Consider the following 13,149-nt stretch of genomic DNA (forward strand, 5'->3'; position numbering starts at 1 on the left):
AAACTGCTTGATTTTGCTTTAGGCTAAGGGAACTATGGACATGCTAATGTAATGCTGTGATTCAAGAAAGCTTGGGAATCCATGTTTTGGTTTTGGGAGGTAGGTGATGTCATATATACTTCTCACCTCTTTCACAAATGGAGAGACTGAGTTCTATTGCCTTGTGCAAGCTCAGAGTTAGAAAGTGATACAATCAGGGTTTGAGTGTAGACTTCCCTTGCTCATGCTCTGATTGTCTCTCTGCAAAAATCTGGGGTAATTCATTGAATGTGCCTGAAGCCCCAGAAGAGGGTGACTGTCTTTCTTAACTTGCATTCTTCCCATGTAGACTTCACTCTTCCATTAATTAGTCATTTTGTCCTACAACTCCAATCTTGAACTGTCTACTGTTTTCTTCTCTAACCCATGAAAATCATTAAGTCTTACCTTACCTTTAAGTTATTTTCTAGTACAGTGCCCCCATTTTTTAACTACACATTTTGCTGTTGCCTGACTTTTCTCTCTTAGCCTTATGACTGCTATTCAACAAATCTAGCCCCTTGCCTCTACAGATATGATACATATCCACGCTAGTAAATGATTTTATTTTAAAATGTAGTGTTTTTCAGAAATCCACATCTGACTTGCTGTTTTGTATATTAGAATTGTATGCAGGAGGTGCTCAAGGCATGCTTGGGGACTAATTGTCTCTATTGGTCTATATCCTACATCCTTTCCAACCCTTGTTAGTTGCTAGCCTCTTGCGAGTATCCTCAACCAAACAAAGCCCTGAATAGATTAAGTACTAACATTGTTTTTCTTGTCAACCTCTGAATTTCACATGCCCAAGGACAGCCAATGAGATTATTCCAGTCCAAATCAGGAGAGATGATTTCCAAAACCATCAGAAGGTGGCTGTTGCATTTAAAACAGACTGGATGCCTGCTCACAATGGTGACTCAGTCTAAATACTAAAAGGCTTCTCTTCTGGAAACCCCATCATTGATAGAACTAGAAGTAATTAATGGACCAGCTATCTGGAAAGTCTTAGCTCAGTTATTGGCAGATGAAATTAACAGTTATACCCACCCCATACATTTGTGAGTGGAGGGGGTGGTAGTCAAAACAATAAATTTATTCAAAATTGGTTATATCCTGTATAGCTTTGAGAAAGTTGCTAAATGTCTTCGATTCACACTTTGTTTACCTATAATATTAAAAGATAATGAGAGTAAGTTTACTTTATTGTTGTTGTAAGAGTGAAATGAGAGATTTCTAATACGGCACTTTGTAGTATTCAAAACCTGAATATAATGTAAGGTGTTGCCAGAACCATTTCAGACGTCAACTCAATCTTCACTCTCTCCGTCATTTTCCCTCATAACCAGACTGCAATCTCTTTTATTTGCTGCTAGAAAATAGACACAAAAGAGACGAAGTAAGGTGCTTGAAGTCAGAGAGCTCTTGCTCAACCCCAAACTATATACAGCCTGTGACTTTTAGCTCATAACTTCATGCCTCGGAGCTTTGGCCCCCTCCTGGATGAAAAAAGATGGGGATTCTTATCAATAAACCCAAATGGAGTCTCCCATGATGTAACAGAAAGAAGATATAGTAAATTACATGTTGTGATACAAATTGAATCTCTGCTTACAGTGTATTGGTGTATCACTGTGTCAATGCGGCTACATTCTCCAGGGAAAGAGTTTCAGTTCAAGTCTGACAATTGACAAAGTCAATCCCTCATCTACTTTTCCCACTACTTCAACATTGCAGTGTCCATGTTTTTTGCTCCCAACCTTACTCAGAAGAGGAAGAAGAATCAAGTCTTTTCTCTGTTTTGCATTTGCTCTGAACTTAAAATTCACAATTAACCTTCAACAGGGGAAGATATACAGTTCTGCTAGAATCTTCTCCTAACACCTTAGGCTGCCTACTTGCCTGATAAGGGTTCCTAACAAAGTGAGAATTCTTTCCAAGTATCTCTATATCTTAATGGAAAATTCTTCCACAACTTTTCAGATACTTTATCTGTTATTAAATATTAACGTTCCCAGCCAACTTAGCTTCCATTGGAAGGTGAAATATTACAAGATCCTCTCATGATGTGTATTCATGTGACTTCCTGAAGCTAGTAGTAGATCCAGGAAACTGATTAAAACACAAAAGGCATCACATAAATAAAGAAAATCCCATACTGGAAGGTTGGGATGGGAGAAAGAATGCATACAGACTTTCTGATATCTTGCATGGGCTGGCTGAGAGCTGATGCCATTTATTATGCCCTGATTGGCAGAGAGTTCAAGATGTTCTGAGATATCCCTCCATAACCCCTGAGATTTATTTACATGACTCTCAAAACCATGGGACCAAATGCAACCTTAGAGAGGATATTATAACCAGAATCTGTTTTTAATGCAAAATCTTTAACTCACCAACTTAATCCATCTCCAGAAAAGATTTCCCTGTCCAAAACCTCTGCATCAGAATCCAGTGAAATGCACGGGACTGAGGAAAGAGTTCACTTTAACCGATAGCATTCACTGTTTTTTACAGTGTTATTTGTCTAAGTGACAAAGCCAGAAGGCAAACCTATACTTCTTTCTGACTTTTTATTGCTTTTCATCCCAGTGGGAACCAGCAGAAGGGTAAGAAAAAAATCTTTCCAATGGCAAAATGTGCTTAAGATGTTTTTCAGAAGAAGAGAGGGAGAAAAATGAGTAACAAATAGGAATGAAGTTTGTTAGAGTCCTGAGAAAAATGCTGCAGAAGGTTGGCTCTGTAAATTCTTTGTGACTTTTGTGGATCCAGGTTGAGGTGAAGGGGAGATGTGGGAGAAAGGAAGAAGCCAGCATAATGTGTATTGTAGATGAACTGAATGTTAGGAAGCTTGGCATATAGAAATGTAGATTTTTGGGCTGATTTAAAAGTTGATAAGATTCCCCCATAACGAAAGGTATTAAAATATAAGTTTAAGGGTCATCAGAAATATCAGAGAGAGGATGCATATACTAGTGAATATTAGGTGGATGCCACTTGTGGTGGTTTGAATAAGAATGGCCCTCATAAACTCATAATTTGAAAGTTTAGAGAGTGACACTATTTGAAAAGATTAGGAAGTATGACCTTGTTGGGGTAGGTGTGGCCCTGCTGAAGGAAACTTGTTACTAAGGATGGGCTTCAAGGTTTCAGAAGCCCAAGTTTGGACTAGGGGCTCTCTCTCTTTCTGTTGCCTGCTGATCCAGAGGCAGAACTCTCAAGCTACTTCTTCAGCACCAAGTCTGCTTGCATGCTGCCATACTTCCAACCATGATGATAATGGACTAAACATCTGAAACTGTAAGCCAGCCCCAATTAAATGCTTTCCTCTATAAGAGTTGCTGTGGTCATAATATCTCTTTTCAGCAATAGAACACTGACTAAGACACAACTGAAGGTTTTTTTTTTTTAGATCTGAGAGACCATGGTTTTTTTGTCAATTGAAAGAAAACAAAAATGTGAGGGGCATTTGGTAGTATAATTACTGGAAACACATCTCTCTCTCTCTTTTTTTCCCAAATGGAACTGGAGTCTGATAACCTCACTGAATGACAGGGTATACATCCTATTTTATGGTAGAAGAAACCAGTGATGCAAATAACAACCACAAAGATGGTAGAAAATTTATGTTTAGGCTTGGATAAGTCCCAAGCATTTATTTAAGGCCTTGCAAAGCATTATCTTTATCTATGAGAGTAATCTTGTCAGAGAGAAAGTTTTTTCCTTCCAAGTTAAAGGGGATGAAAGAGACTGTGTAAAGTCACATGACCTCCTTTAGTGATGGGAGACTTCCACTCAGTAGGTAAAGTCCTTCACCCATAATCTCAGAACACTTTGTGCCAGGATGGTCATGAAAAGGAGATGTTAGACTGAACCAAGCTCAAAGGAACTCACGAATTTTAGACTGATAGCTGTGGAACCTGCATGGGACTGGACTAGACCTTCTGTATATGGGAGACAGTTATGTAGTTGGATCTGTTTGAGGGGCCCCTGGTAGTGAGATCAGGATCTATCCCTGGTGCATGAGCCAGCTTTCTGTATCCCATTATCTATGGTCGAACACCTTGCTCACTCCTGATAAAGTGGTTAGGGTCTTGTATTGGAGAAATTATTTTGGCCACTCCACGTAGTTGAAAGGATATTTATTTAATAGTGTATCTCACAAATTAAGTGAAAGGTAGGTCGCAGGGTCTGGGGAAGGTGTATCGCAGTCCAGCGGTGTTCTCCGGAGCTCTGCACAATTCAGCGTCCCCGCACAGAGAGAGCGCTGGCCCATCCAGCTCTCAGGTCTCCAGGCGCCTCCACTCGCCCCGCCTCGTAGTCGTGACAGTTGCCAGAGTCACAATGGGGGTTGGAACTTCCAGATCCAAGCTGGAATGGCTACCCACTACAATCTTGGTCTTGCTTGAACTGAATGTACCAGTCTTAGCTCCCCCCCACCATGGAGAACTTACCCTGTTGGGTGAGGGGATGAAGAATTAGGGGGGTAGGAGGAAGGGAGTGGGAGGGGAAATGAGAGGGGGATCTGTAGTTGGTATGTAAAATGAATAAAAAAAAAGTAAAGAAAAGGAGATGTTAAAAGTTCAAGGCTGGTATCTTTGGTGCTATGCAAATACCATATGTAAGATATTCAGTACATATCTTACACTCTTCTAGATGCATTGTCTCATTTTACTTCCAATGACTTTGGAAGAGGCAGAGAAGTTAAGACACACCTGAAAGAATGGGTTTAAGATTCTCCAAGAAGACTAGGAGAAGTCTTCTCATCTTTTTCAGATGAAGAAACAGAAGAGAAAAGAGTTTTAGTAACTTGCTTCATGTTTTCCAGAAAAGCAGAAGCAAACTTTAACTTTTAATTATTGTTGTTGTCCTGTGAATACATTCAGAATGTCTCTATTTGAGTCAGATCACAAAACTCAACCTCCTTTTAGTCCCTGTTTCCTTATTTGACAAAAGCAGGTAGTATTAAAAGTTTCCCTAGTTTGCCACTAGAGTGGGATTATTAGAGATCTCAACAACACAAAAAATGCTTAATATGTGAAGTACATAGGCCCTACATATTTTTAACTACGTTTTTTATTGTTTGAGAATTTCATACATGCATATAGTAAGTTTTAGTGAAATCTATTCCTCAATCTTTCTGTTATAATTCCTCTCCCTTTCCTCTCAATTCCATGTTCTTTGTTTTTAAAGCTCACTGAGTCCTTCTAGTGCTGTATGAATATGTATGTGTATAAGGACCATCTACTTGAACATGTGTGGCCTCTCTGGGACCACACCCTTGGAGAAAATTGACTCATGCTCCTTCAAGCAGTCAATTGCCAGTGGCTTCTCAGCTAGGGATTTGGCTTTACAACCCTTTCCCTGTCCATGCTGGCATTTGGGCCAGTTTGATCTTGTCCAGATATTGTGCATGAAGCCACTGCCACTGTAAGCTCACGTATTCAACAGCCTTGTCATGTCCAGAAAATACAATTTTGCTGCAGATGTCCATTGCTTCTAGCTCTTATAATAATTTCACCTCATGTTTCTCCATAATCCATGATGCTTGCAAGGAAAGAATGTGATACAGATGTCTCATTTAGAGGTGAACACTCCACAGAGTGCTTCATCAGAGAAGTTTCTTGTTGCAATCTAAGATGATGAATAGAGTCTCTGTGTCTCTGTATTCATCACCATATACACAGATTCATTGTCACTGTATTGGGCACCATATATTGCAATGAGGAACTTGTCTGATGAAGGTTGAGAGATGCCCTAATTAATGAATACAAAGGTACAGACTTAGGGTCCATTTTATTACTGTGCTCATTTATAAGACTAATAGTATTGCATTCTCCCCTGTGACAACCAGCCATGGAATTTTGACCCATTTAATGGTTCCATCTTGTGGCACAAGCCTTAAATCCAATTTCAGAACACAAAGGCTTAACTGAGGTAGGAATGGCAGGACAAGGTAGAAGAGGGAGTATTGAGAGTGGGGATAACTAACAATAATGACAGTAGATAAATCCATATGGAAACTTACTTCTGTAGAAGCTTCCTAAGATAAACACATATATCTTATATAAAAAGATGTATGTACATATATTAATGAGTTTAAAGGGGACTACCCTAAAATGGGAATAATGTTCGTCCCAGATACCACAGACCCCAGATTTCCCAAGTCTCCAGTTCCCCTCATTTTTAAACTGGAGGTGAATTTTCTACTTGCTACTAATTTTCTTATCTCTGGAAGCAGCAGTTAGTGGCCACATCCTAGAGGCTGTGAGACTGAGGCAGAATAAAAGTGTGGGAATACAGTGGATCACAGACAAACATGTAGCTGAAGTTTTCCTGTGTCCCAGCCTGCTAGCAGTCAGGGTAAATCTCCCCCACTAGTGTCCCCCAAGTAAACACACAGAGACTTATATTACTTATAAACTGTATGGCCATGGCAGGCTTCTTGTTATCTGTTCTTATATCTTAAATTAACTCATTTATATAAATCTATACCTTGCCATGTGGCTCTTGGCTTACCAGTGTCTTACATCATACTTCTCCTCACAGTGGCTGGCCACGTTTTTCTGCCTCAGCCTTCCATTTCCCAGAATTCTCCTCCCTCTTTGTCCCACCTATACTTTCTGTCTGGCTACTGGCCAATCAGCATTTTATTTGTCAATCAATTATCCACAGCATAAGCACCTGTAAATAGGAGTGAGAACATGTTGCTAGATGGATTCTGGAAAGCAGGGGGCATCATAGGAAATGTCCTTTAACTGATCTTGGCGTTATAGGACTAGGCTACTCTACTCACTCTCTGGGACTCAGTGCTGGACTTTGTTGGCTCAGTTCATTTCTGCCAGCAGAGGAAATGACATAAGTTTGAAAAATAAGTACTTTCTTCAGCACAGAGGAGCATGCTTTGGGAATCTCACTCGGGAGAATGACTTCTTTGGTTTGTGTGAGTTTCTGTGTTTACAGTTTCTTGGCATGGAATACATAGCACTCAAAGGAGTGCAGTCTAGACTGTCCTGTGTTGACTTCTTAGCAGTTAGTATGAGCATATGATTTTCCTTTGTGCATTCTTTGCCATCCAAATAACTGCTCAGTTTGCATCTGAACAATATTTGTAGTGAAAGTGCTTTAAGCACCTCTGCTTAGAAGGCCCTTCCACTTTAGGCTTCTGCCCTTAAGCTCACTCCTTGTGTTTCCATTTTAGAAGACAGAATTTGTCTGCTAGTGTCTCTGAAAGTATGTCTTTTACCCTCCCTGTTAGTTCTAAAATTGTTACTAAATCAATTCAATGTTAGATCATTTCTCCCTGTTCTGCTGGAAAAGCCAAGTGCTTGAGGTTTTCAAAGCACATGTGATGTTTGATGGCACAAAATGTCCTTCAGCCAGGAGACAGAGGCCCAGTGGTTAACTTTCGTTTCTGCCGGAAATTGTCATATTCATTCAGAAATCCATGCTTCCTGAGAAGATGGAAATTCAGTATGAGAAGTGCATGTCACAGGGAAGCAGGGAGTATGTGGAAAGCTCAGAGCTGGCCCTCAGTCTCTCCTGCAGTAAAGGAGTGTGAGCAGTGAAAGCTTCCTGGGGGCGGGGTGACAAAGCTGAGACTGGAAAGATGAATCAATGTTAAGAAGTAAATTAATAAGAGAAAGGCCTTCTGCATAGAGAACAAGGAACCATGAGCTGAGACACAAACAGAATAGAAATAGACCGAGAGTATCCAGTGATAAATCAGGTAAGACCATGAAAATACTGTATGTATTCCAAGAAGAATAATATGCCCATGTTACATGCAAGCCATAAGTAAATTTACCCTTCTAGGTTGAATAAGAAGATACGTTTATTAGACATCCTGTGAAAGGAAATGACATCAGGTTGGAAAATACTGCTTTCAGCACAGAGCAATGTGTTTTGTTGGGGAGTGAGGGTTGTCTCACTTGGGAGAACTACTTCTCTAGGTAGTGTGAGTTTCTCTGTGTACACTTTCTGAGAATGGAATACATGCATAAGAGTACAGTCTATATTGGACTGTGATTAGTTTACAGCAGTGAGTATGGGTGATTATTCATGAGATTTTTAGTTTTGTAGTCTTTGCCATTGAAATAAGATCCATGTAATCATGATCATGCAAATAACAGTCTTGATTGATCAAAGTTCAGTCCTGGTCAAAGGTCAAGGCATAGGGCTCCTTGGCAACAGTCATTCCAGGTTAGCAGTTTGGGGTACGTGAACCCTTCTTGTTAAAATACCTTCATGGGAACTGGCTTCATTGTTTAGTTTCTTAATAATAGCCTTTCCTCCACAGTACTACCAGTGGAGAAGTTATCCAAGAATGTTATACCATGTGGGTATATGTGCATGTAGAGTTACATGTCAAAAGTCCCTTCTGGTTGAAGTTTGAAGGGTAGCTTGGAGTGTATGGGGCAGAGTAAACCCTGATGGGACTTGAATGCACACACCTGACAGAGAATAACTGAAGTCTTGTCTAGGGATGGCATGGTGAGGAAACAAGCCTGGAAAGTCAGGTTATAAGTCACTTCTGGACTCTACTTTTCTCATGTGCTAAGTCTTCATATTCCTAGGCCCAAGATCCCCCATCTTTGTTCTATTAAGTCCTCCTCTTGTGACATGCTTCTTCATAGCTGATATCTCAAGAGGTATGTATATTAAGCTACTTGCATTAAAATATAATTAGTTTTCCAATAAGTACTGATTTTAGTTGATATAATTCCCACCAAAAGCAATTAAAGTCTGATTTTTATTGAGGAAATATATGATTCCCGTTAGCATTTTTGAAATATTGAGACAAGTTCACAGACTGGCATTGCACCTTTTGGACTCTTCTTGCCAGGGAGTGAGAAGAAAGTTTAGGAACTTTTGCTAGATGTGTTCAGTTACTAGGGTCGACCTCTGCAGTGTTATGTTAAGGAAAAAACTCTCTTCTCTGCACTCCATGTAAATTGTGAATCACTCTTCTAGTGTGAGGATTAACACTCATTAAGATTATGTCAATTTCTTTGTAATATTAGATGCTAGACAAGTGACATGCTGAGGTGAGAGATAATATCACTTAACTTGTGAAAAACTGGAAGGTTCAGAGAGGTAGAAAGATTTGTAGGAAAGCACCAGCTATTTGTACATCCACAACATAGCCAGAACTGCTTCCTCTTGTAGCTTACTTGGAAACCTGTGGGGAGTTACCTTTCTTATATTAGTTGAGATGGGAAGGTCTGTGCACTCTGGGCAGCACCATTCTCTGGGCAAGGGAACCTGTTTTGATTAAAGTGGGACATGTGAGCTGAACACTAGCATGGATGCATGCATTTATTACCCTCTTCTTCTGACTGTAGACACACAGTCACCTGATGCTCAAAGAACTTGATGCCATGGTTTCCTGGCCATGATACTTTGTAACCAGCTCCTGTAGACTAAAACAAACCAGTTCTCCCCTACATTACTTTTATTTGGGTATTTTGTCACAATGGGTGAACTAAGACAGGGTGTGCTTGAGAAGCATTCTACTACTGGTTACATTTTCAGCCCTTGGAGTTTTGAGAAAGGGCCTTGCTATGTAGCCTAGGATGGTCTTGAAATTAGAGTCTTTCTATCTCTGTGTCCTCTGTGATGAGATTAAAAGCGTGAATCACTATGATCTTCTAGGTATCTGCTGATTCAAAAGACTGAAGTCATTATTTTTCCACATTCCAACATTCTTATTTAGAAGAAGGTTATCTGTTCCTTGGTGCAAAGGAGCAAGGAATCAAGATATTGGTACTTATAAAAATTTGGGATTAATAGAGAAACTTAAAAAGGAGGTTTTCACTCTATTTAAGAATAAAGGAGATGATTGAAAACTGATAGTAGAAGGCTGTAAACAGTGGAGGAATGAGGAAGATACTGCAGAGGACACTTAGGAATTGTAAAGATACAGCTATTCTCTCAATTCATCCCCTGGTAAAAGGGGTCTAAGAATAGAATTATAAAACTGTGAGGTGGTTTAGGTTGAATGAATCTTCTACAGCAGTGGTTCTCAACATGTGGCTCACGAACCCTTTGGGGGTTTGAATGACCCTTTCATAGGGGTCGCTATCAGTTATCCTATATATCAGATATTTACATTTTGACTCATAATGAACTAGCTAACAAAATAATTTTATGGTTGGAGGTCATCACAACCTGAGGAACTATATTAAATGGTTGCAGCATTAGGAAGGTTGAGAACCACAGTTCTACAGTATTCTAAAGTGATTATGGAAAGACATGATTCTAAACCTAAATGTCAAGGTGAACTATTACATGTTTGGTCTGGAAACAGTACATGTAGGTTAATAGATTTCACATGGCCCCATTTGTATATTTAAAAAGCACCAATTCCAACAAGAAAACAAATAGCTCTGAAAACGCAAAAAATAAATGAGTGTTCTTCAGTCACTGTCTGTTGCATAGTTTGTTCTGGGAACTGTACTAGGAACTGGGGATTTAGCCAAGATCAAAGCATACAACCTATTCTTGATTTTATATGAAAGGATGAGACACTATCGATAGAGGAAAAGAAAAAAATCTGTATCTCAGGGGCACGTGTGCGTGCATGCATGCCTGCCTCTGTGTGTGTGTGTGTGTGTGTGTGTGTGTGTAAGTTAGAAGGATAATAGAAAGAAAAAGTGAGAACTATTTTGCAATTTTTTTCTTCTTTGAATTTCTGGAGAGTGAACCAAGGGCTTCTACACTGAGCTACATCTCTATGCTACTGTTACCACTGAATGCAATGGACAAGATTAGCCCTGTATTAGGTCTGTGGGGGAAGTGGGGAGGACCTGGGAGGAGTTGAGGGAGGGGAAACTGCACTGAGAATATATGGTATGAAAAAAATCTATTTTCAATAAAAAAAAATAAGAATAGACTTAAGAGGAGACATCTGAGGAAAGGTAGACATTGAGGGGAGGAGCATTTCAGTTGCTTTTTCATTGAGTCTGTCCAACAGTCTTGGCTAAGATCTTGAGTAGATATTATTGTCTTCATTTACATATAGGACAACTGATGCTCACACAGGGTGAGGTTGCCTAGCTGGTCAATGGCAGAATTAGGCTCAGCTGAGTCCTCTTACTAATGTGCTTCTAGCACTCTTATAAAGAGTTTAGGCATGTTTTGGTGACTGTCATCCCACTTGGAGCTGTGTATCTGTTGTAATGAGCCTTCTGACACTGACTGCCCTGTGGTGTTAGTATGTGGCAGCCACAGCACCTGTCCCTTTCCCCACTTTCTCCATTCTCCATTTATGTCCTTGCTTAACTTCTCTCTTTCTAAGCCCAAGTAGAATGCAGATGTTGGGGGAAAATATAGCAGCGTACTTCAAACCTTCATGTGGGCCTCTGTCTGTCAAAGTGGAGCTCATTCAGAGTTTCCTCAACACAGTAACACTTGGGAGACAGCAGCATGGTGCTGCAGTGAATGCATGGAACCCAGACAAACAAACTAACCAACAAAGAGCAGTGGGCATCCTATCTGCATCAGCAGGGTCCACTCTCTCAGGGCATCCATCTCCACTTTTACCTGCACTTACTCATCGATTTGTGCTGTGGATCAAATGAGAAGCCAAATGAATTATTAGCAAGAATGTAATATAGATCCTTAGATAACAGCACATATGACATCCATCAGAGACTTAAACCGAGCGAGGAGATCTCAATGACAAGGTCAAAGTACTCAGAGTACTGTGAAACCATTGTGTTTTACAAAACAAAAGACTCAAAGTAAATACTCATTCCAAGTGTATGAAGTAAGATTCAGTAAATGGGGTTACAGAGACCTGGCTTCATGCCCCCTCCACTAACCTCACCTAGGGAAGTATTATCTCCATGACTGCTCCCAGCTCAGTTATTGCCACAGTTGTACAACAGCCAGAACAAGCTACACAATACTAATCTAAACATACCACTCCTCTGTTGAGAATCCTCGCATGGTTCCTTGCTGCCCTCAAAATTATTTTGCTTCTGATGATCAAGCCTCCACCAACGTCTTCAGGCTCATCTCTTCTCATTCCTCATTTTATCCCAAACATAACAGTTAGCTTTCGTCAATCTGAGGCACCTCCCATTTCCTCAGATACCCGCTCTTGCTCTCATGTTCTCTTTTTCCCCATATGTCATTGTTGGCGCCTACAGCCTACCCAGCTCCCCATATCCTGCTGTTGCCTGTCCTCCGAGGTGCTGTACAACTGTAATTTTTCCAGCCAAATGTGTCACTCTATATCATGATCATTTGTGGCCACTCTCACCATCTAGATCCCAAGTCCTGGGAAGTGGGCTCATGCTGTCTTCTTGACATTTCAATGCCTCCAACTCACCATGGGTTATGCCATAGAGAAGGTACTTATAAAACTGGAAATGTAAGTATTGTTTATGAGTTCTTCTTGTATAGCAGGTACTGAGATTATCATCTGCCATTTAATTGTCCTTAAGTAATGATGATGATTTCTTGTGAAGAGATTCTTCAGTGAAGACATTCATTCTTTATTAGCCTCATTTGTCTGGAGGTCAGCACATTACAGAGAAGGAAGACCTTTGAGTTCAGGCATGTGTGTCTGTGTACGTGAGTGTGTGTGCTTGTGCAATTAATATCTATCAAATGAAATGGAGTATTTAGCAAGATATTTTAGTTGCCATAGTTAATATGTGGTGTAACCCTCCAATTGACTGTCCAAATGTGAAGTTAAATAATTTTCAAAAGTTAGTAATAGTAAATAACTAAATCCGTGATTCAGAATCAGACAATCAAAACCCTTTATGTATAACAACAAAAAAAATTACTTTAGCTTACTTCCGAAAACAAAAATTGCTGCGCCCTTTATTTCTGTTTGCTTCAGTTTTAGGGGAGATTAAGAGTTGGAATTTCTGGCACGTTCCCAGGTAATTCTGTAAAAGAAACACACACACACAAACACACACACACACACACACACACACACACACACACACACACACACAGAGAGAGAGAGAGAGAGAGAACCAAACATTAACACCACCTAGAAGAAACCAGGTGACTTAATTTCCATATGCCTTACCCTTTTTGCTCTCCTGATTGTAATATTTCTAGTTATAAACTGGCCATTACAATGCATTATAATGTACTTCCTTTAAT

At 40.0% G+C, this 13,149-nt stretch overlaps 1 long non-coding RNA gene across 2 annotated transcripts; it reads right to left on the reverse strand.

The window, feature by feature from the left end:
• Positions 1-259: 259 nt before the first annotated feature.
• LOC143271658 (uncharacterized) lies at positions 260-4,284 on the reverse strand. 2 transcript variants are annotated; one of them, XR_013048862.1, is made up of 3 exons: positions 4,182-4,284; positions 1,284-1,390; positions 260-1,186 (listed from the first exon to the last, which is right to left on the reverse strand). It is a non-coding gene; the product is annotated as an uncharacterized LOC143271658 (long non-coding RNA). The 2 variants fall into 2 exon arrangements; XR_013048861.1 differs by lacking the exon at positions 260-1,186 and having other exon boundaries at positions 1,205-1,390.
• Between the last annotated feature and the right edge of the window lie 8,865 nt (positions 4,285-13,149).

This window comes from Peromyscus maniculatus, chromosome 2 (genome assembly GCF_049852395.1).
Source record: "Peromyscus maniculatus bairdii isolate BWxNUB_F1_BW_parent chromosome 2, HU_Pman_BW_mat_3.1, whole genome shotgun sequence".
NCBI lineage: Eukaryota > Metazoa > Chordata > Mammalia > Rodentia > Cricetidae > Peromyscus > Peromyscus maniculatus.